The 24,653-nt window shown below is 34.7% G+C and overlaps 1 long non-coding RNA gene across 1 annotated transcript in view; it reads right to left on the bottom strand.

Annotated features, from left to right (window-relative positions):
* LOC140696425 (uncharacterized) overlaps positions 1-24,653 on the bottom strand; it is a 176,707-nt gene that overhangs the window by 108,840 nt on the left and 43,214 nt on the right. The window contains exon 2 of the long non-coding RNA XR_012072744.1: positions 9,296-9,420. This is a non-coding gene — a long non-coding RNA (uncharacterized lncRNA). The remainder of the gene's footprint in view (positions 1-9,295; positions 9,421-24,653) is intronic.

The raw sequence follows: 24,653 nt of genomic DNA, 5'->3' as shown, positions 1-24,653 counted from the left end.
TTTGGTACACACACATAGCAACCACTAATTGGCCATAATAATCACATACTCTTACAAAAACGATTGCTAACAGCTAAGTGATGTGTGTCTGATACATTCAGCTCATCACATTACTCACTCAAAACCCACCTCCTAACAACTATATCCTCAACCTTATGATTTGCAATTACACACTGTGTTGCTATCTTACACAACCCATCTGGAATTTGCCTTAACATTGCCTCCTTCCCTCCCCTACCCTCTGTCTGCCTTTCTCAGCTGGCTCCTCAACCTTGAGCAAGTCTATGAATCTATTTCTTCTCTCTCAAATAGAACATTCCCAATCCAACTTGCTAACTGAACTCTGTGCTACTCTTTGAGTTTGCTTTTCCTTTTCCTTTGCCCTTCCAATGCCAAGATTTTCTTTTGCTCCTTTATCCTCTCTCTGTCAGTTTTAAAGTGCCCTTCAACATTCTCCTCTTCCGATGTATTTTTCCTCCCTTACATACATCAGGACAGTTCTGCGGCTACTAAATTAAACACAATCATGATACACCCATATTTAGTAATGTTCTAGAGCTCCAATATTTTATTCATTTTTTTCTTACATTCTACTTACCACAAACATTTCTTGACACAAAAACTCCAATCCTGAAATCAATTTCATTTTCAGAGGTCATCTTTTTACAATAGAAAAGGAAGAGTATTATGTAACATAATATTTGGATTCTTTCTTTATCAAACATAGTAATATATCTCTATTTAAAATTTAAGTTTGCTGTGACTTTTCTTTACTGGGTATATTAATCTGCTGTTTTGGACAGACAGAAGGCATTTACCTTTGTTTTGAAAAGAATATTAACTCTCAAGGGAATTTCTTTCTTATACTGCTCATTTTAAGATTTAATGCAAAGTTATTTACTGTTGCCTCTGAAATGATTTTTAGCATATAATATGAATATAGGGTTATTATGTTTAGCAAGTGAAAGTACAGTATACACAGTTAAATCTCAATTTTAGATAAGTAGCAAGTAATTTTTTCATATAAGCATATCCCACGCAATATTTGGAACATAATTATGCTAACAATTATCATTTACATAAAATTCAAATTTAACTAGGCAACCTATCACATATCTAGCAACCATAAATATCTGTCAACATTTTAAAAACGTAAGTTTGTCTCCATACTTTAATAATCCAATGAATAAAGAGCAGTCTCTACCTAATTAAACATCACCAACAATTTCACATTTAAATTCTTCCCAGATGATACTGGTTGTTTAACAAATTAACACAATATTAACTAAACTGGACAGAAAAAGCTAATTCCAATAGAAATAGACATTGAATGAAATATTGGGAGAAACTGTGTTCATTCTAAATGAGGCTCTTCCCACTGGAGAGCACCACTTTAAATGAATTTCATCATTTTCAACATACGGCCACACTTCTCTTCTTCTGGGTTATTAGGTTCATGGGAAAACTTTCTATTTTCATGTTGCTATGAGCTAGTATTTGTTTTGTACACTGCACATTTCAGTAATTCTATTCCAATAAAAAAGACTTTAATTAGTCTATTATTTCATGCTCACTCTCTGGGAATAAATAATCAATGTTTTAGAGTTTTTAAAAGTTTACATTGAATAATCAGGAGAGATAATGAAGTAACTCCTAACCTTTTCTGGGTCAGAAATACTTTTTACAAACTGATGACAACTAAGGACTTTTTCCCCATAAAAATATATGTGTGTGCAGACACAACAGCTTTTATTAAAATTTCAGGGAGTTTACAGATTGTATCAAGATCAACTGTGAGCCACATTTAAGAACCTAGAGAGCACTGGGTAAATGTAATAGGTAATGCATTTGGTATTTAATAATGACTCACACTTACAGTTTTACTATATGTTGAAGTCCTACTTTTACCTGATTTTTTAATCAGTAGATGATTCTAAATATGAAGTCACTCACGTACGAAACCGCACATATACCATTCATTCACACTTTTAATTCTTATTTTTACAATTTCACAACTGTATGGTTAGGCCATTCAAGATGGCTGCTTTCTTGCTCTCTGTACATCCACTGATCAACCAGTGCCTGATTCACCTACACCCCACTCACCTGACTGACCTTCCTACATACTTGCCCCAGGATCCCAGCTAGTGATTAGCCTTATCAAGGGGGCAGGGAGTGGCATCCCCCTCTGCTGGTCCCTGGTAACCAATAAGCCAACCTGACGCAATTCTCCCTATAACTGGCAGCCCACCTCAACACCCCCAAGCAAAGATTGCTGCCATATACTGCCTGCCATCCACTGCACACAGTAGGGAGTCTCTCTATGACCTTGCTTCAAACACATAAGCTCCTCCTATCCATTACACTATTGATGACTCTGTCACTGACTCTGGGCTCTTTCTTTGGTCTTGAAACTAGGCTAGTACAGGACTTGTAAGCCTGTGACGTTCAGCCCAACGACAACCTATCTCACTTCATAACTAAGATCAGAGGGAAGTGGAGTTACTGTTTTGTATTTTAATAATTATTAATGTATGCATGTTTTATCTAAGAGTAAGTTCTCTGAAGACTGGAACTATACCTTATTCTCTGGCATATTCTGTTCTCTTGATTAACAATGGAAAAATCATCTTAACTTACCTAGGGAAATAGTCATAAGCCAAAGTTTTGCTCTCCATAATTTTATGATAAAGACATTTGAATTGAGCCATTTGCCTACATTAAAGCAATGCTAGAAACAATGGAACTAGTCTTACTAATATAACTTTATTCATATCATTCTAGAATATTTTTATATTGCTTTATAATTTTTAATTGCAACTTTGAGTGAAATTTTAAAAATGAGTTCAAAAATAGTCAAATTCATAGTATCAAAGAATGTAAGAGTGATTGCAAGGGGCTTAGTGGAGAGGGAAGGGGGAGTTACTAATTAGCAGCATAAAGTTTTAGCCAAGTGAGATGAATAACCTCTAGAAGTCTACTATAATCTAGTCAACAATACTGTACGGAACATTCAAAAAATTAAGAGGGTAGATCTCATTTAAGTGTTCTTACTACAATAACATTTTTAAGCAATATCAAAAAAAGCAAGTTCTTATTTTCTCATTTGTGTTTTAGGGACAGGAGGAAAGGGGGCAAGGCATAACCATTAAAAGAATGACATAGCTGATGAGGATACAACATAAACTGGTTAGAACCAATGAGGCCAAGATGGCGGAAGATTTGACTTCCAGTAGACCTTGAGCCTCATTATAGGCTTATTGTAATACATTAGTATGCTATGTGACACACCCACAGGTGACATGACAGTTGCCAGGCTGACCATAAAAAGCCAAAAAGTAGGTAGGGGCTCAATTCCTGGAAGTCCCCACCCTTTCCCCAAAACAGTTGGAAAAATCCTCCCACTTGTAAGCATATGAAATTACCCAGCCCATAAAGACTAACAACCCCATACCCTAGGGCTGCCTCTTTTGCCTTCTGAGACAGCCAGCATTCTGTCCATGGGATGTATATCTCCCTAAATAAACTTGCTTTCACTTTACTATGTCTCACTCTTGAATTCTTTCCTGCGCAAGACAAGAACCTAATCTTAGCAAAATTTTAAAATTCAAATTAATTATTTTGTTATTTGATGGCAATACACTGACTTTCCCTTTTCTCCTTTTTCTAAGTTGAAAATAAAGCTCTTTAAGTCTTGGAAGGATGATATAACTAAGAGTGCACTATTACCTAGTAACCTAGGTAATAGCCTATCAGATGTTCTGTAAATATTTTTTGTTCCCAGAAGATTAGCATGGGGAAATAAAAGTTGAAGAGGGAGGCTGAATATGACCAATCACATGAAGCAGAACGTACTTTCAAGTTGCTTCTATTTTTCAGGAGACTCTTTTGCCTTTTGGAACTGAGATTACCATGGTATGATATTGTGAGGCTGCTCCCAAATGTGATTCATGGATGCAAAAGCTAAAACTATCCCAGGAGATGTCTTTTTTCTTTTTTATTTCAGGCACATAAATATGTGCCATGATGGTTTACAAACTTCAGGTGGTCTGGGAATCTTTGCCATTGTACATTAGACGGTGCCTATGTATGGAAATGGTATTGTCAGAAACTTAAAGGAGTCTGGCCCAGAAAATGTAAAGACCAAGTGCTTTAAATTCCTGAAGGTAAACTTCAGGAGGATTGAGCTCATTTACCACAGGAGAATGTTAATGAAGTGTTATGTTCCACAAAACACACAAGATGTTCTGCTACTGGGACAGTCACCCAATCAAAAGTCATTCACAGATCATTTTCATTTTGAATATTTCATATTATGTTTACTCTCTAGGTTTTCTATTTTTAAGAGAATGTTTTAATATCATCTGAAATGTGATATTTCACATTTAATGTACAGAATATAGAAAACATAACATCACTGCATTTAATATGACATATATTTTCTGCCATGTAAACATGCCTGTAGTTTTATAGAACATTTTCATTATCTCACATAAAACTTCTGTTACAATGTACAACACCCAGTGAGACTGAAATACTTGGAAAGCAAAACATCAATGACCTTCAAATGAACTTGTTAAGGAAATCATGTTGTGAGTCAGTATGAAAAGTTGATGACTGGATATGTATTTGCTGTGGTGAATGAAGAGGAAAAAATATTTAATTTGGAAGTTAATTTTTTAAGTACAAAGGGTCAAAAATTTATTTTAAATAGGATAAAATTGGCCTTCCATAGAGTTGAGAAGGCTCTAACATTTAAAAATTATGTATCTATGATAAAGAAAAATGTATGTTTAAAAAATCTAATCTCTACACATGCTCTAATAGTGTTAAAATAAAAATTGTTTACTTGTGTTTAATCCAGTGCTTAAGGGCAATTTATAGAACTGTATAGATTCTGTGTTCTTCCTCTTGGTCACTCAGAAAAATGTAACTCTATTTCACATTTGTATTATCATCAAAAGAAATACTACTAAATATATGTTTTCAATAGAAATTATAAAAGCAAAGATAAATATCCAGATGTCTCTTAAAAATTTAAAAACCAGATATCTATGTTTAAATTTTTGATAATTTATAGACAACAAGTGTGCATTGTCTTTTTCTTTTTAAAAGAATCACTCTCTAATCTAGATAACTGCCTTGTATAATGCCAAGCATAACTGGGAAAACATTGGTCCATTACAAAACAATATAGAAGCAGCTGAGTGAAATAATTATCAAAAGAAAAAAGGAGGTCTTGACAATACAGATAAAAACTACTGTATGGGATGCGAGATCAACTATCTTTTAATCTTTTCATTGCACAGTTGCCTGTGGAAAATCGCTACCATTCATAAGGATATAGAGCTATAAATCACAAGAAATAGGAAACATACCTTCACACCACTAAAACAATAGTTACAATAATAATATTTTAAGAATGAATGATCCAGCAATTTTTGTTTTTGCTCATAAACAACTGAAAGGATTAATAGGCATTGTCTTCCTGCAGAATTTCCAGTTAAGATTCCAGCTGGCAGCTTTAAAAAATAATTAAGTTTGTCCCTTCATAGTGATTCATTCTGATACTCAAAGGACATAAAAAAAAGGCCATCATAGTATTTCTGTTTACATACAGAGTACAGTCAAAAGGCACTGTCCCCTCAGTGCACCTGGTTGTTGCTTACTTGCAGAACTTCCTTGCCACTGGTTTAAAAATGGTAAACTGGATGGCCTACAAGTATCGTAAGTTCAATATATTCAAATATATTTAAACTGAATGAAATATTTTTTCCCCAAACATGTCCTATCAGTCACACAAGCCAGAAAGCTGGTAGTAATATTGTAAGAGTTGATAATAATAAAAGAAATGACTGCCCTGTAGTGATTTGACAAAAATATATGTCAAAATATTTGGAGCATGAAATAAGGCTACTTACACCTGTTCTACTCCCAGTGATCATTTCATTTTGTTAATCACCTCTGTGCACAGTAAGTTGCAGTAGAGGGATGAGATTTGTATTTCAATCCCAGGGTTGCAGTTTAAGTTTGTATTCTTGGCAAACTATTTAACCTTTCCAAGTTTTAATTTTCTTGCATACATTCTAGAAAGACAATACTAAATGTTTAAAGTTAATTAGAAATGTTTTTAAACCACCTAGCACAGAGTCTGACACATAATAGGTGCTCATTAAATAGCAGTATTATTCCATCCTGAAAAGAAAAATTTGTTTAACCCTAAAACATATGGGCTGCTATCCTATTGTGAAAGAGCAACCATGGCCTTGCTATTTTCTTGACTTCTTTTTGCCAATTTTGGCTTGAAATAGCTAAAGGTTTCTAATACTATACAAGGGTCAAAAAAATAGTTCCCCAGGATATTAAGAAATATTGCTGTAATTTGAAGGTAGATTGCAGAAGCCTTTTCTGATGATTCCAGATGCCCTGGCCACATCTTCCAACACCAATAACCATGCTTTTCAAACTAAATCTGCTGAGGACTTTTTACTAATAGTTTAGTCCAGAACTGGTATTTTACTTAACTTATTTCATGGATATTTTCTTTCTTCCTTTCTTTCTTTCTTAAAGTATAACAGAGGTTTCTTGAGTTAAATAATTTCCAAGCAAAATTTTAGGAACTTTCAAAAATAAATCACTTTGAACACACTGAGGCCATGCTTTGAAAAGTCATATAACGGTTTTATCTGGTTTGGAGTGTCCCTGGAAAAAAGTTCTGAAGAATGTTTGACCAGAAGGAGAAGTTTTGTTTACTTTGAACATGTGAAATAATTTTATCCTGACAGCTTATATGGTTTCACATAAAGAAACGAAAGAAAAAACAAAGATAAATGTGTAACACAGAGATGCTTAAGATCAAAGGTTAATTGCTGTCCCTCATGCCCTCACCAGTGAGGCCTTGGGGTCAGTTTCACATAGAAGGTTCCCAGTGAGGCAAGCAGCTGGTGTTTAAATGTCAGAATTTAAGTGAGAGATGTTTTTGCTTTTCTTCTAGTTACATAAGCATCTGAAAAAGCAATCCTCATTTATTACTCAATTTTTATCTTAATTTTTTATTTTAATTTTTTGAAAATAAAAGGCTTCCCTTTATTTGCTTTGTTGCCCAGGGAGATGGGTAGTAGAGGAGGAAATGCGAACAAAATAACCGTGAATAAGAGAAAATTGGTGCTGTTTTTTTTTCCTGTTAATACAGAAACCTAAAAATACATGACAAAAAAATCAAAGTTCAAGGGGAAGGTCAAATTATTATCCTGAGGATGCAGCAGCAAAAAGAGACCTGGATAAAATTAGGTAATATCAAGTACTGAATACACATTCCTTTTCTGTCCACTGATAAATTAAGTTATAGAGATTTTATGTTGGAAATGTTTTTCAGACTATCATTTCTGCTGTCTAAGACATGCATTTATACTTGAGTACATTTGACTATTAAAATTTTCTAGCAATATACAGACAATTGGAAGTCTAGGATGACTAGAAAGGAGTGCTACATTTAATGACTACTGTGAGTCAGTCTGTCCACAATTCTTATACTCTGTGAAGATTGTTATTTACATGTTAAAAACAAGAAAATCGAGGCTCAAAGACATAAAAATAGCTTTGGTGCAAGACGCATTTAAGAGGCAATATTAACCTAGCAGTAAAGAGATTCTTTCAGAGTGTGACAGACCTAGGACATAATCTTGACCCTCTTCATTATTATCTCCATTACTTCACCTGTGGGATGCCGGATAATTGACTTAAACCTTCTCTAAATCTCAGTTTGCTCCTCTGGGAAATAGGTGTAATAAAACTCACCTTGGGTTACTGTAAAGATTACATGAGGTAATGTTAGCACAGTGTTCAGAAACAGTCATTGCTCTAATCATCATTGTTGTTACTGATACTATTATTGTTATCACCCCTGGGTCTGTCTGATTCCAGCATTCCTTCCTCTACCATTCTGACATTTATTTAAATTCAGTTTCTGAATTTATATTTTGATATTGTGCTTCTTTACTATCCAGTTTACCATGAAATAAACTTGCTTCCTGAAAGAACAGTAGGTGGAAATCTTGATCATTGTTCAGAGTTAAATTTCACTGTCCTGGTCCCAGGTATGAAAAGAAAAAATACGGCACCTTTATTTCAACTTACAGGTCTTGGTAACTATCAGAGCTGATCCTACTTAAAATTGTGAAAAACAGTATTTTGTCAATGTTCCCCTTATTGTCTGACATTTGTCCCTTTAACTCTCAGTGTTAACTGGGTCTTCCTGTTCTCTTTCATGTCATAACACATAATTTAAATACTCTCTGACATTTGCTATTTAAACTATAGTATAAATTTATGTTCGTGTTTCATTAACTTTTGTAAACTCTGAATATTAAGCTTTACTTGTAGTTATATATATTTTTCAAAGCCCTGATTTTCCTTTTAAATGAAATTTAGTCAATAATTAAGTACCTGGACAATGTATTTTCTGATGCAAGAGTCAGATACAACCACACAATGAAGGTAGCCTCTTCAAAAACTATCAACATTACAAAAATTGGTAAAAGCCTGAAGAACTATTTCAAAATAAAAAGATTAAACAAACTTGACAATAATTAACAAGAATGATCTAAAATGTCTTGAGGTTGGTAAGTGACCTAGTCTGATATAACTCATTTTGTAACCAACTTACCCTGGCATGGGAGTCTTAGAGTCAGGTGGCAAGTGCTCTATCACCCTTGAACACTGGATCAGTGCTCACCAATTTTGTGGCTTTAGCCTCTGAGATTTCTATTAGCAACGGATTTATTATTCCTCTCAGGAGAATATTTCCTAAAAGACTATAATGTCTTTTAATGGTTTGATTTTTGCCTACATAGATTTTGATGTGCTGTTAGTGAAAAAAGTTTGAATTTGTCTTAATTTATTTCCCCAAGTCCCCCAGTAGTTGAGCTAAGGACTTACCTTGAGGTTTTGTGAGTTCCCTAATGTCTGCCATCCTGAGGGATACCCATTATTTTCTCTTGAAATAATTCTCCAAAATTTTTTTAAAAATTTACTGTTTTTGGCTGACTGGGCACAGTTCCTGAGATCTGTCAGGACCTCCTGAAAGTGCTTACTTTGAAGATGAGATCAGTCACAAACTTTGATGTTGTATCCATTAAGACTCACTATGAAAATCTAAAGCCTATCACACCCCAATTTTCATCCTGTGATAAACACTGAGTCTCTCACACCCCAGTTTTCTATCCAGAAGGATTTGAACAAACTAACACAAAGAGCTCAGAACACAAAATAAGTAGAATCTGATCAAAAAGCTTACCAGAGATCATGGAGTGTGGCTGAAGAGGCAGCAAACCCAAGGGGCTCTGTGGGAACCTTCACCTGCATCTGGGAGCCATCCCAGAATCTTCAACAGCTGTCGTAAGGTCCCATCTCATTGCCAAACTGTAAATGACAAAACCAAAACAATTTCGTAACAAATTTGATGTCCCTTACTCAAGGGAATACAATCCACAGATTATGGGAGTATAGCACCTCACAAGCACTGGAGGACTGTTCCCCCTAAGTTAACTTTTATAAAACTATAGCAGACTGTAATTTTGAAAGTTCTAGATTCCAATTAAAAGAGTAGATATTTAAGAGAGAAAAGAGTTGTTGGTGTATTGTTAGTAATTTTAAAACCTTGAGTTTAAATATCAAGAGTGAAAGTATATGTAATATAACATAGATTTAATCCATAATACATTGAGTGGGAAGAATAAGTGAGGAGATAAGAGCTGTTTCATTGTTCCAACATGGTAAGATTTGGCCAAGTGAGCAAAGGGAAAATTTAAAAGAACATGATTGGAACTGAAGCATTAATGAGTCTCTGAGAATGAGCCCAATGACCTAAACTATAGGGTAAGGCAATTAACTGGGACAATAAAACCGTAACACATAGATCTCTCCTTCATAGGGTTGGAAGAATCCAGAGCAGAAGGAAACCATAAGCTGGTATACCAAATTGTTCAAGAGATGGCAATGGTGGTTCTTATACAGAACCACTACTTTTACCATGATTCCTGAGCAGTAGAATGGAAAAGTTTAGAGAAAAACAAAAAGTAGAAGGACTTCAAAGGTTTTATACTCTTCGGGGTAGCAAGGGAAGAGTGGCTAAGATTTCCTGCTTCTCTCCCCCACACCTGCCACCACCACCATAAAGAAACACAGAATGGCTGAGAGGATTAATGGGCAGCAGAAGATCTGAGGTTAGCCTGAGGAGAATGAAATAACACATGGCATCTATTAGTTCTTTAAGGACTAACAGTGTCTGAAAAGATAACAGAAAGAAGAGAAAGTATAGTTGATAGGCTAAGAAGCTGGTAAAAAAAAAAAAAAAGAACCCACACTCAACTTTTGAGAATTTCATAATTCCAAAGACAAAAATAAGATCTCTGAATCAACTAAGACCCCAATATTTAGTTTATATTCCCAAAGGAATACATTCTAGGAGTAAATGCGAGCTGGAAATAAACTAGCTCTCACAAAGATTCAGGCCAGCTTTGAATCAGCTCAAAGTCTAACTGGATTAAGCTGAACCAGCTACAATTTAACTACCTATCAGAAGCAAAAGAAAAATCCTCTCTGGAGAAAGATAATGTGATCTAAAAACAATATCATATCTAATATTTTTTCATATGTAATATATGGCACTGAATAAAACAGAGGCAGCATTGAGGGGAAAAAGAGCAAGAAAAGAATTGACTGAAAATGAAATAAAGAGAAAAATCAGCTAATAGAAACAGACCCACCAGAGATCCGATATTGGAATTTGGGGGAAATAATTTCAAATAATAGAGATTAACATGTACAAATATTAAGTGACAAAATGAAGAATTTCAGACAAGAAATAAACTATATAAAATAATCAAATATTAATTCTAGAATTGAAGAATAAAAATAATTTAAATAGACAGGTATTCTAGAAGATTAGATAGCTCTGAAGAAAGAAGCCGTAAACTGGAAGTAACTCAGAAAAAAATATCCTATCTGAAGCACAAAGAGATAAAAGTAGAAAATAAGAAAAATGTGTAATGATACACAAGTCATAGTGAAAGGGTCAAACAATAGGTATTTGGAGTCCATAAAGGAGAGGAGAGGAAAAAAGGGATAGATGCAATATTTTAACAGAGAATGGTCATAAAATTTTAAAACTGATAAATACTTCAGAAAGCACTATACATCATAGCATTCAAATAAAATCAGTTCTTGGTATCTCATGGTTAAAGTGGCTAAAAATCAAATACAAAAATAAACGTGAGCAAACAGAACATACAAAAGGAAAATGAAAAAAAGATAAACAACTGCCTGGTTAAGAGAAAACATGAACAATTTGGACAATAAAAATTAGTAATCACAACAAATGTAGCTTGATTCTATCATCCCTTAAGATGGCATTCTTCAGATTTACTTAGAAAAAAAATTCTCTTACACACTCTATCAGACACACATTTAAAAGAAATGTTACATAGAAAATGGGAAAGAAGGTATACCATACAAATAACAATGAAAATAAAACTGGGATAGCTTGAGTAACACATTATAAGAGAGTCTAAGCAAAAAACTATTTTAAATTGGACATTTCTGTGTTACATAATACAAGTTTTCAGCTACCACACTAAAATGTGGTTTCTTTTTAGTCACAGAGAAATTAAGTCAATGGTTGAAACCTTAAAAAAATTCTAAGTGTTAAAGATAAAAAGAGAAGTAATAAACATATGTTGAAGGAGAATTAGCATTCAGGCATTGAATGTAGGCTGAATTTGAACAAAAAGAAAACATTGGCAGCATTTGTTTTAAACATTCAACAAATATTTCTATTTTACTATTTAATATCTTCTTCATAGGTTTCTTGTGAGGATAAATAAGTTAATATTTATAAAGCACTTAAAACAGTGACTTTCATCTAACATCTGTTCAATAAGTACTATTTATCATTATTGTTGCTGTTTTAGGGTAGTGTTCCCTGGCATAATATTTTCTAGAATAAATATTCCACTCCCAAGGTTTTACTATACTGCAATTAAGGATTTTTTAAATTTATAGTGAGACTCTTTTATTGCAATTTAAGTTATTTCCATGTATTCCAAAAAGTGATGAGATAGATCAAAGATATTGAATGTAGTTCAATTCCATGCAGAGTTTGGAACAGAATACTGAATAAGATGGTCTTTCAAAATGAAGTCATTAATTCTTAAAATAAGCCCTTCAAACCATTAAGGCAGGTATTATAATCCCCATTTTGCAGACAAAAAAATTCAGACTCAGAGGTGTCAGGTGATTTGTCTAAGATCACACACACAAAAAGTAAAGCAGGACCCGAACTGATATCTTTTAAGCTCGGTGGTCTTTAAGTATACCCATAACTAAATAATTAAGTAAATCTTTAACTTAGTGCTAACTGGCTATGATAAATTATTATAAGAAGAATATATGTACAACTGATTAATTTTCTATAAATTCAATTTGAAACCAACAACACTGTCAAATCAGACAGTCCTTGCTTATTGGAAACACTTCTGACATTCAATAGTTCATTTCATTCAATGTCATTTTACTCCTCCCTGCTCCCTCTGCCATCTTGTACATCTAGCACTTCCCCTGCCTGCACTGAAGTTCTCACCCGTGGTTCAGATAAAGCTGGAAGCACAGGGTACATTTATCTGGAACACTACAATTAAAATGAACACCAGAATTCACCCAGCATTGTCCTTTGTGATTTTTTTCTCATATTTACCCTATGCTTTTTATCCTTACTATTTGTATTACCTTTTTAATGAATCAGGCCCTTTTCAGTCTCTATTTCCTCAAATGTGTTCCACATCTCCCTTCCAGATTAATATTCCCAAATTACCCAACTCTATATTGCCTGGCCAATAAAAGACAGCCTCCTCAGCTGGTGATCACATCCTCTTCAAACTGCACTTCCAAACAAATCTCCATAGGGCCCCTACATTTTAGCTCCAACTGCTTGGTTCTAAGATGGAATTCCCACACAAATATTGCACTTTCTGCTTCTGCTTGAGCTATTCATTCTGTCTAGAATGTTCTACTCATCATTTTTTCCTATGAAAAATAGAGAAAGAAGATTTCACAATATTATTGTATTGGACAGTGGTCAGTTGCAGAGACAAAAGTCTATCTAGCCAGTTTCAAAACACAGGGATATATTACAATATTCTAAATAGCTTACAGCATTCTTAGGGCTGCTGAAGGACCAGGTTGTAGGCTGATACTCAAACCAATACCACTGAAGTTGACCATCAACCACCTTTTGGATGTGGAGACCACTGGCTCCAGATCCACATACACTGTCACAGGGAACTACCAAAATCATGAGAAAGCCACTGTCAAGAAGCTACCACCATTCCTTCAGGCTTTAGTACCAAACTGAGGCTGCTAGAATCACAAATTTGATTCCATATGCTCTATCTCTCAATGCCTCTGATGCTAGTGGCAGGACTCTGGGACCTCTGCCACCACTACTAAAGAAGGAGAGAGGGAGGAAAGTCACTTCATGATGGAGCAGAAACAGCAGAAACAGACCTTTCTTCAATTCTGTCTTCCAAATCTTGCATGCAAGCATATCTGTCAAAGGTAAACTGTATTCGGATCCTAGTTGAAAAGGTTTGAAGAAATGTAGTTTTCAAGCTTTTCAGCCTCTTCTTTATAGGAAGGACACTATTTACTAGAGTGGAATAGATGCTGAGTGCTACCATTTCCACTGCAATTCTCTCTTCACGGTGCCCATTCCAAACCCACCGTGAATGTTCCCCAAGTGGATCCTCTCTTCTCTGTCCTCCTATACTCTTTAGTTTCTACATTTGCATTTCTTTTCTTAGTATGTGCATATTCTTCTACTGGATTATAAATTCTTCGAGAATAAGACATAGGGTCTTTCTATAAATCTGGGGACTCTACAGTATCTTTCAGAATAAATTGTTTCTCTATGAAACTTTGTACTTACAATGGAGATACTTAATAAACAGGCTGAATGAAATGAATGAATAAGTCAACAAAGGAACAAATATAAACATACTTAGGGCCTTGGAAGCAGAGAATAGATCGTTGAAGAAAGATAAATGATAGTGGTTTTTAAAAGGGAAAATAGTAGCCACAGAGTTCAGTGGCTCAAGGTGGAAAAATAACAAACTTAGGGTGATGAATCAACTAAGAGTGCAGAAAATTCACACACAAAAACTATTTATCTACATAAGAATTATTTTATAGAATAGAATAGAAAAAACAAAAAGTCTTGTTTCTAATATAAAGGATTGATCCCTGTTGATTTATTCAACAAGAAAAAGGAACGAAAATATGATATACACTATCTTCTTTTCTGAGGCTTTCTAAAAATGACAAAGAATTGAAAGATAATTTAAAGATAAATAAGCTCTGGGGACTCAAATACAGCATGGTGACTATAGTTAACAACACTGTATTGTACATCTGACATTTGCTAATGGAGTAGATCTTAAGTGTTCTCACCACGCCCCCCCCCAAAAAGTAATTATGTGAGGTGATAGATGTGTTAATTAACTTGATTATGTATACTTATATCAAACCATTCACATTGTACATATTAAATGTATACAATTTTTGTTTGTCAGTTATACCTCAATAAAGCTGGAGAAAATTTGAAAGATACTAACTGACAAATATCTGATGTAATTGGGAATCATTCTCTAAGAAGATCAATGCAACCACCCCTTCAGGTTATATTTTACTGTCTGAAGAAATATAAGCAGGACTACTAGGTGATGTTATGCAGGAAGTGGGTGATGCAACACACTGTAGGGAGCATTGCTGATTAGCACAAAGGTGGTATTTTGATTTGTGTGTCTGAAGAGCATAATATAAATATGCTTTTAAGATGAACTCTAGAATCTTACCTGAAACATACTGGTTGTCGTGGACACCTTTATTTACTTTTCTTTATTAACAAACCCAGCCCAGTTGTTCAACTGTAATTCATAGACAATCTGTCTTAGACTACTCACTCTTAAGAATATAAAATTTTCAGATGTCACTATTGTTTTATTTTCAGTAATAAAGAGCTAGGGAGTGGGAAAGTTTTCTCAAAGTTAAATTTCTTTCTTAATCCATTCTATTGATATGTAATTTTTAATAACTTCTCAAAAACTTCATCGGGGTACCTTGTGAAAAAAGCACAATGATAATGGATTAGTGCAAAGATCATAATTAACTTCTGAAAACATCTCAGTGATTCTTGTCATTGTTTTAATTTAGAACTGCATTGTTCTTTGTCTGTTATTAACAAGACACTGGTTATTCCCAATTCCTTTGTTAGTTGAAATGGAAAACTCTTCAAATTAACAGCTGTGATATATTACTTACTCATATAAACTTCTTCATTATAGTCATTATTGTCATTCTCATAGTCATGACTATAAATTAGTGCCACTGATTTTTTTAATGCATGTCTGTGGCAAAATCTGCTATTACTCACCAATGGCTTTCTTCCCTCTTCCCACAAGAACAAACACTCAGTTTATAGCTGACACATAATCAGCTAAACAGAATAAAGACATTTCTTATTCTATCTGCTGGGTGTAGGCATGTGGTTAACTTCTGGCTAGTGGAATGAAAGTGGAAATGATATGTACAATATCAAGTCACACTCTTAAGTGGAGGGACCTTTTCCCCTGGCTGGAATGTGTCCATGGGGATGAGGGCAGCACCCAGTGCTATGCTAGAGCTAAGCTCATGCCAAGTTGCCAGACAGAGCTGACTATTAAGTTCTCAAGAATTTTGCAAGCCAGTGATTACACCATTGGTAGCTTAAAGTGGGCTATTTTGGAATATTTATACTACAAAAATCAACAAATACTACAAACCAAGAATTATTTTTTCCAGAGAGACAGTTTACCTACACAACTCTGGCAATCAGGATACAGAGAGCGACAAGACAGAAAGCATCTGGGTCCTTATTAATCCCAGTACCAGATCTGGAATCCTTATGCCTAAACGATTACATGAGTAAGATAAATTTCAGATTGTTTCGGCTACTGTTATTTTGAGTATTTGTTGCAGATACTGAACATACTATATAATCAAAATGACTACACTGTCTTCAATGACACATCTAAAATGTGCTGTCATCTTTTGTGGGAGCCTATGCAGTCTGACAAACCTGCTATGTATGTTTAACACTTAAAAATCAGTCTTGTCACATGTGAATTACTGATCCACAAATATATAATTTCAAGTACCCCATTTCTAGAAGTTCAAAATAAAGGCTATATCAAATATATACAATAAATCTCTAAAAGAGAAATGAAAACTTTGGGAAGAGGCAGTAGCAAATACATTTGCCACTGAGGCTGATATAATTGATGTGATTTACCAAGAAATTAGCTTGAGCTTTCCAGAAGTCCCTACAAAAAGGGAAACACAGGAGGATGGTGTAATTCTTACCATCTCAAAAATGATGAACTGGTATCTGCTCAAGAGAAAGAAATTTCACTAACAGTGCATTCATAAAAAGAATAATTTTGTGAGTTCTTTCATAAGAGTAGTTACATAATTTTAAAAAAACAAGTGATCAACATTTTAAATAATTTTTATGCAAATTAAAGCATTCTTAAGAAAGTCAGTTTCACCAAAACTTGGTAAAATGCTAGAGACTATCCAATAAAATGTATTTCAGTAAAGATATTTCTGAAGCTATCTATCCAAAACTGTAGCTTTCTGGAAGTCTAACCTGACTGAAGGCTAGAACTCAAAATACGTGATGAAATATATAGTTCATTATCTTATAATGTTAGCACTTTTTTTAAACAAAAACTACATTTTCCAATTTAACAACCCATTTTTTTTCACCAAATGACTTAAAGGAATATACAGTGTTTTTCTAAATGAAGTTTTTTTTAAAAATATTATACATTTCTGAGACTAAATTACTCTTAAGCTAGTGACTCAGATTAAGATAATTTCAGAAGTGACATATAATAATTTTGACACACTCATTAATCAGAATATGAATTAAAGTGGCATAAAGAAATGTTTTGTAACAAAATAAGTGTTTCATAATTTATCTGTTGAAAAAAATGCTGAATTTATTCAAAATGTAAAATTTTACAAATTTTAGTTTACTATAGAGTGCGTTTCATGAGCAAATCAATTTATTGGACTGAATGGTTTTAATCATAATACTTCTTTTTGTTTTGTTTGCTTAAGATAACCAACAGTGAGACTGGGACAAATGGTGCAGTTCGATTCTGGTTTGACCTGGAAAACATTGCATTATAAATCATTATGGACTTCCTAGCTAGCCCCAACAAGATCACAGTGCATTTAATTCTTCTAAAATCTGGGATAAAAATAATCTATGTTATTTACCTCTAAGAGCCAGACTTTCCTGAATATAGATTTCATTTAGGAATAGGAGAGCAGAGTTTGACACTCTAATACTGCCAAAGGGCCAGCTGTTGTGATGGAATCACACTGTGATTCTGCCAAAAGTTTCTCATCAACAAAATAAAAAGGCCAGCAAATATTATCTAAGGCTACTCTGGTATCTAACTTATCCCGCATTATCACTGAAAAATCCAAGCACATGACATTTTCAGCCCACAGGGACATGTCAGAGCCTGAGCAGTATGAAGACGGAGTTTGAATTAAGGGATGCTGAGATCTGGGAGCACGAATTAAGTAAAAAGTATGTTAGTAGACAGGTGGTGGTAACAGAAATGAGAAGCTCATTACACTGAGGGGTCATTGGCTTGAGAAGTTAATATATTGAGGATAACAGAACCAGGTTTCTCACTGTCAGAAAAGACTTCCAAATACAGTAAGGAAAAAAATTGAATGAATCCTGTTGTACTCAACTGTTACTGATACAGACTCAGTGTTAGACAGATGAGAGAGAGAGATAGGTAGATAAATACATTTGTGTGTACAATCTTCTCTTGTATATTATATTTGAACATAAATTTGTATATTTGTATTTGTATATGCATGTATACAATTTATAAAAATACAAATAGCCCCTTCCTATGTCCACTCAGAGGCTTAATGCCACTGAATTACACACTTGAGAAAGATTAAAATGATAAATATTATGTTATGTACTTTTACCTAAATAAAAAAGAGGTCACTGGGTTCTACTAATGCATTTCTTGATCAAGAAGCTAGACACGTTAAAAAAAAAAAGAAGCTAGACATGTATACGTATGTATGTACATATATAATCACATGCATATATTCACTTTCTCAAGATTCATCCAGCTGTATACTTATGACTGGCACTTTTTTGAAAGTATGTTATGCTTCCACAAAATCTACATTAAAATAACAGGAAAAACCAGTTTATCCTATAGATATATACATTTTTGATAGTAAATCACAACATTAATATGTGGTAAAAACTAAACTTTGTTAAGACTTATTTATTTGGTCCTTGGAAAATTACATCAAATCCTTACACTCAGTTCCTTAGGTCATAAGCTCAATCATTTAATGTAAAAATATAAATGAGATGCTTGCATTGCTATTTTATTTTGCTAAGCCTACCATAACAAAGTACTACAAACTGAGAGATTCAACAGAAATTTATGTCTCTCAGTTCTGGAGGCTAGAAGTCTGAGATCAGACTGAGGTGTCAGCAGGGTTGCTTCCTTCTGAGATCTGTGAGAGGGAAGCTTATCCATGCCTCTCTCCTAGCTACTAGTGGTTTGCTGACAATTTCTAGCATTTCTTGGCTTATAGGAGCATCTCACCAATTTCTGCTTTCATCTTCACATGGCATTCTCCCTGTATACATGTCTTTCTGTGTCTAAATTCCCCTTTTTAATAAAGGTATCAGTTATATTGGGTTAGGGGTCCACCCTATTCCAATATGATCTCATCTCAACTAATTATGTCTGTAAATAACCCTCTGTCTAAATAAATTCACATTCTGAGATAGTAGGGGTAAGGACTTCAACAGATGAATTATGAGAATATGTTAAAACTCAATTCATAACAATTATATGGCCCTTTAGTTAGGTTTATTTATTTATAGAGATCAAACAATAAGCTTATCAACAGATTTTTCTCTGTAATATTGATATCACTGAAGCCAGTGAAAAATGCAGGGACACTGGTGGATTTGGGATATTTTTTGCCTGACATTTTTCTAGGATGCCAGTTCTGAGCTTTACATTATTTCCAATGCATTATGAAGTTTGTATTTTCTCACTCTTAAATAAGCTGCCCAGAGTTATTGCATTAGTTAATAATGAAAAAATTATCTGAAACAAAATAAATTTCAGCAATTGTCTCTCCTGTAGCCTCCATTTTTATTTATTGAAAGTTTCCTTATAAAAGAGATAGAAAAAGCATCTTTCTATTCTAGGAATGTAAGGAATTATATGAATGTTTTCATATATCCTTTGATAGTTACCTACACATTCATTACCCTTCACGTAGAGCTAACATTGCCAGTGATGGGATTCACTTCATTTATTTTACTGCAGCAGCAATCGAAAGCCTTTTTCTGCAGTCAGTGTTGCAAAGAGATAACTTCCAATAACCACTGGAAATCATTCTAGCACACATGCTAAATACATTATTACTCAGTAGTAAAACTATCTAAATTTTTCATCCCAGGAAAGAAATCTAACAATATTAGAGGCCATGTGGTACTCTCAGGATGAGTGTGAAATCCTCTTTGATGTTAAGGCATATTGATGAAAATAATCAATCATGCTACAAACATTGTGATTTTATTCTTTGAATCCTCTCCACAGAACAGTTGCTTTTTGATAAGGAAGATAGATTTTGTTGGAAAAAATGATAATAACCATCTGTTAAGTAACTATTTGGACTTCGCACTAAAATCAGAATAATCCCACATCTCAAATACATCAAAGGTATGATTTAGAGGGAGCTAGCTTACTGCTGGAAAATCAGCAAATGAAATAATGAAACATTCTTTCCTCTATCCTTTATCAGAAACTGGCATTCCAAAGTACAGAGTGTCCTTCACCCCTCCCAGATGAGGCTGTTAGGGTTTAATACTTCTGAAGACCTGGCAGAACACTAATAAGCAAATCTCACTCTGACTTAATAAGAGGAATAGTCTGTAACCGGGACCAATAGAGTAGAAAGCCACCAGCTTTGTTTGGGAAATTTGAGAGGGGAAAAAAGTGCTCTGTCTGGCCCAAATAACTCTTGCATTTCCAGTCCAAAAATCCTTAGCATTTTTAAGTCCAGGATTATTTCCAGGAAGCCACAATGAAACAGGATTTACCATGAAGTGTTAAAAAAGTAATAAAGCATTAACAAGGATTTGTTAGCCAAATTTTTAATGCAGCTGTGGGAACTGAGGAAATGAGGCAGGGCAAGTATATCCTGATGGGTGATTAAGGAGGAAAGGCCCGAAGCACTCAGCTAAGAAGGACAAGCAGAGGGTGGTGCTTCAGAGGCAGAGTCTGGATTCTGGAAACCTGGGGAGACACAAGTGAGTACTTGCAAAATGAGGAGAGAGAGAGACACAGGGATTTCCTCTGTGGATTCCATGGAGGTCACTCCATGTCCAGGCCAGGAAATTAAAAGAATAAAACATAAAACTAATAGGGATAATGTCCAAAGAACTTCTTAATTGTTATGTGAAACATATTTACTTTGAATATACTGAAACAGAAGTTTGTACCAAGTATTATGTCCCCAGCTAAGGTGGGATGAAGGAACAAGAACTAGAAAGAAATGGCAGCCCCTGATACCCAGGAGCTGACCTGGCACCAACAGCAAGGCTTGGTGGTCTCCTATCGAACACAAACACACAGAATATCAATATCAGACAAGGCCCCTTGTGTCCACGGTAGATCAAGGCAAAAACAAGGCCACTTCATAATCACAACTGAACACAGACAAAACATGAACGCTGTCCAAGTGCAGAATTTCAAACATCCCCGACTTTCAGCTGACGGCGTTTTACCAATCTCTGTTCTAGCCTTACTCCAGTCCACACTCCCTAAAAATTTACTTAGACCAATTACAGAATTGTCTCCTTCTTTCTGACAATGGCCAGTCTATAGAAAACCCTCACCGCCTTGGACTCTTCCCCAAATCACCCAACCAAAGCCAAAATACTACAACAAGCTCTAACATTCTATTACTAAGGTACCCCATAGTACTTCATGGTGTACATTCTTCCTCACTGTAATGTGTAGCAAACCCAAGCTGCTCCACTGTAGATGTGTTCCTGATGGTCTTTGGCTAGGATGTTGACAAGAATTACTAAAATTTCAAAAAAAAAGATCAAATAATTTAGAATAATTTCTGCTACTGAAATACGAGGCCTTATTTATTTAATCTCTGTAATACTATAATGGCAACAACAGAGCTTTAATTTGGCCTTAAATAACCTATTAGCCACTTTATTTCTCCTCTCTGTATGAATTGCTTGATAGGCCCATTTTAGAAGGATAATATGTATCTCGTGAAGTAGTTAAAAAGGCAAATAACCTGTCCCAAGCTGACTTCTGTTGTAGAAAAGAATTATTTAAAATACAGAAGAAATGATTTTCAGAGAGTAGCTGTTTTTCCTTCCCTAGTCTGTTAACTAGCTGTGGATCCCTACTGAACCATGAATCCAGTGCTCCTGCCCCAGTGTAGTATTTTTCCATTTTGACTCTGGGCTTGGCCATATGTTTGCTTTGCCCAGTGGGACATTGGCAAATGTTACGGATTGAACTGTGTCTCCCCGAAAATGCACAGATTGAAGCAGTAACCCCCAATATGATTATATATGGAGAGATGGCCTTTAAGGAGTTAACTGAAGTTAAATGAGCTCATAAAGGTAGGGCTTAAATCCAGTAGGGTTGGTGTCCTTAGAAGAAAAGGAAGAGACACCAGAGATGGGCGTGCACAGAGAAAATGCCATGTAAGGACACAGTGAGAAGTGAGCCTTCTGCAAGCCAAGGAGAGAGGCCATATGAGAAACCAAACTCCAGGAACCTTGACCTTGGATATAAAGCTTCTAGAAAATAAATTTATGTTGTCTAAGCCACATTTTGTGGCATTTTGTTATACAACCCTAGCGGACTACTACAGTAAATATGATGGAAGCAGAGGCCTGATACGTGCTTATATATTAGAATGTTCTTGGGACCCTGAAACCACTACACTGTGAAGTTCAAGTCTGATAGATCATACGTAGCAGAGAATCAAGAAACTCAGTTACCATTTAGAACTGAGGCCATAGACATATGGCCCCATCTAACCATCCCTCCCATCTTCCAGAAATTTGAGCCACCCAGCTGAGGTCCCATATATCATGGAGCAGAGACTTTTGTCCTGCTCAAATTCTTGACACACAGAATTATGAGCAAAAAAGTGGTTTTAACCTCCTAAATTTTGAGATGACTTGTTATATAGCAGTAGATAAATAAAACAAACTGGTACTGGAAATGGTGTATTACCATTAAAAAAACCTAAAACATGTAACATCGCCTTGGTGACTGGGTGGTGGGTGTGATGTTTTGCATTACTGTTTTCCAGAGAAGAAGAACCAATAGGAGATACACACACACACCACATATATGTCAGACACAGAGTGAAAGATTTCAAAGAATTGCCTCATCCAATTGTTGGGGGACCAGCAAGTTCTAAGTCTTTAGATCAAGTCAACAGGTTGGAGATCCAGGGAAGAGCTGATGTTGCTACTCGAGTCCCAGGGCAGTCTGGAAGCAGCATTTCCTCTTCATTGGAAGGCTTTGGTCTTTTCTCTTAAGACTGTCAGTTGATCAGATGGGCCCACACATGGCAATCTGCTCTACTCAAAGTCTACTTATAAATGTTAATAGACTATAATAGATCATAAATAAATATGAAAAGAAAAAAAGTAGGGGAAAAAACGACAGAACAGAGCATCCATGAACTGTGCAATGACATCACATGGTCTATCATATGTGCAGCGGACATCTCAGAATAAAAAGAGAGAAAGGAATAGGAAAAAATATTTGAAAAATATTACCTGAGAATTTTCAAAAAGTAATGAAAAACAACAAATCACAGATCAAAGAAGCCTAGAGACTCTAAGCAAGATAAACATTCTTTAAAAAATAGAAATAGAAATCAAATCATACCCTAAGCAAGCAGAAGAAATGAAATAAAAAAGAGCCAAAATCAGTGAGACTGGAAACAGTAAAGAACATCAAAGAAACAAACACCTGGTTATTTGAAAACACCAAAACATTTGATAAATATCTAGTCAAATTAGTCTAGAATAAAAGAAAGAAGACAGAAATTATTAATATCAGTCATTAAAAGGAGGATCACTGGAGATTCAGGAATATTTTGCATAACTTTATGTCAATAAATTTGATAACTTGGATTAAAAGGAAAAATCCCTTTTAAAGACACAAATTACCAAATCTCACTAAAGAAGAAAAAACCCTCCACAGACCTATATGGATGGTCATCAAACTTCATCAAAGGACCACACAATAATTATTTTAGACTTTGCAGAACATAGAGCATTACTCATCTCTGAAGTTGAGTGAAAAAAAAAAAAGCCATAGACAATACATACACTAATGTCCATGGCTATTTTCCAATAAAGTTTCATTTACAAAAATAGATGACTGACCAGAGCCCTGAGTTTGCCAACCCTTGTCTTACAATAATTTAATAAATGATTATCAAATGCCTATAACAGGCATCAAGCTAAGTGCTGAAGATACAACACAGAACACAAATTCCCAGCTCTCAGAGAATTCATGGTCTAGTCACTGATACAAATAAACAGATATTCAAATAAAATATGATGCTGTATTTGGTATAACTATATGTGAAAGACACCTATCCCAGATTGTGGGGCTCAGAAAAATTACCAGAAATAAGTTATGTCTATGTTAAGAAATTCACCAGAAGATGAAATGAATATAACATTTCAGAAACGAAAAAAAATCAGGTACAAGAATATCATAAATATAAAAAACTATAGGAAATTCTAGAAATTGAAAAATCTTCAGTATGGATGAAGTTCGGAAGGCAAGTTGTAGAACTGCACAGAAGGAATGGAGTTCACCTGAGCTTAGCTGTTGCTGTAATTCAGAAGGGAAATAACAGTGTTTTGAACTATGGTAGTGCAGTAAGGATGGCAAGAAGTGGGCAAGTTCAACAGACAACTGGATGGATACAGATGATAAAAGATGGCAGGGAGGTGAGAACCAAGGATCCTGGGTTCTGATTTGAGTAAGATGGGTAGTAATGTCATTTTTCTGATATAAGGAACACAGAAAGAATAAGCAAACTTCATGCCTTTAAAAATGTTAGGTGATTCCAGTTAAAAAATAAGCCCTGAGGATGCACTGTAGGACATGGTGACTATAGTTAATAATACTGCATTATATTTTTGAAAGTTGCTGAAAGAGTAGATTTTTAAAGTTCTCATCAAAAGAAAAAAATAGTTGTAACTCTGTGGTGATGAATGTTAACTAGACATGTGATCTTTTCAAAATATTTTGAATATTATACACCCGAAACTAATATAAAACTGTATATCAATTATATCTCAATTTTTAAAAGTTTGGCATCAAGATTCAAAAAATATTAAGTAATTCAACAAATATATATTGTGTCTATTATGTAACAGGAGCTTTCTTTCGTGAGTAACAGTCCCGTTGTCT

This window comes from Vicugna pacos, chromosome 5 (assembly GCF_048564905.1).
Source record: "Vicugna pacos chromosome 5, VicPac4, whole genome shotgun sequence".
Classification (NCBI taxonomy): Eukaryota; Metazoa; Chordata; class Mammalia; order Artiodactyla; family Camelidae; genus Vicugna; species Vicugna pacos.
Note: the sequence above shows the minus strand (reverse complement) of the source record. Positions and strands in the feature narration are given on the sequence as shown.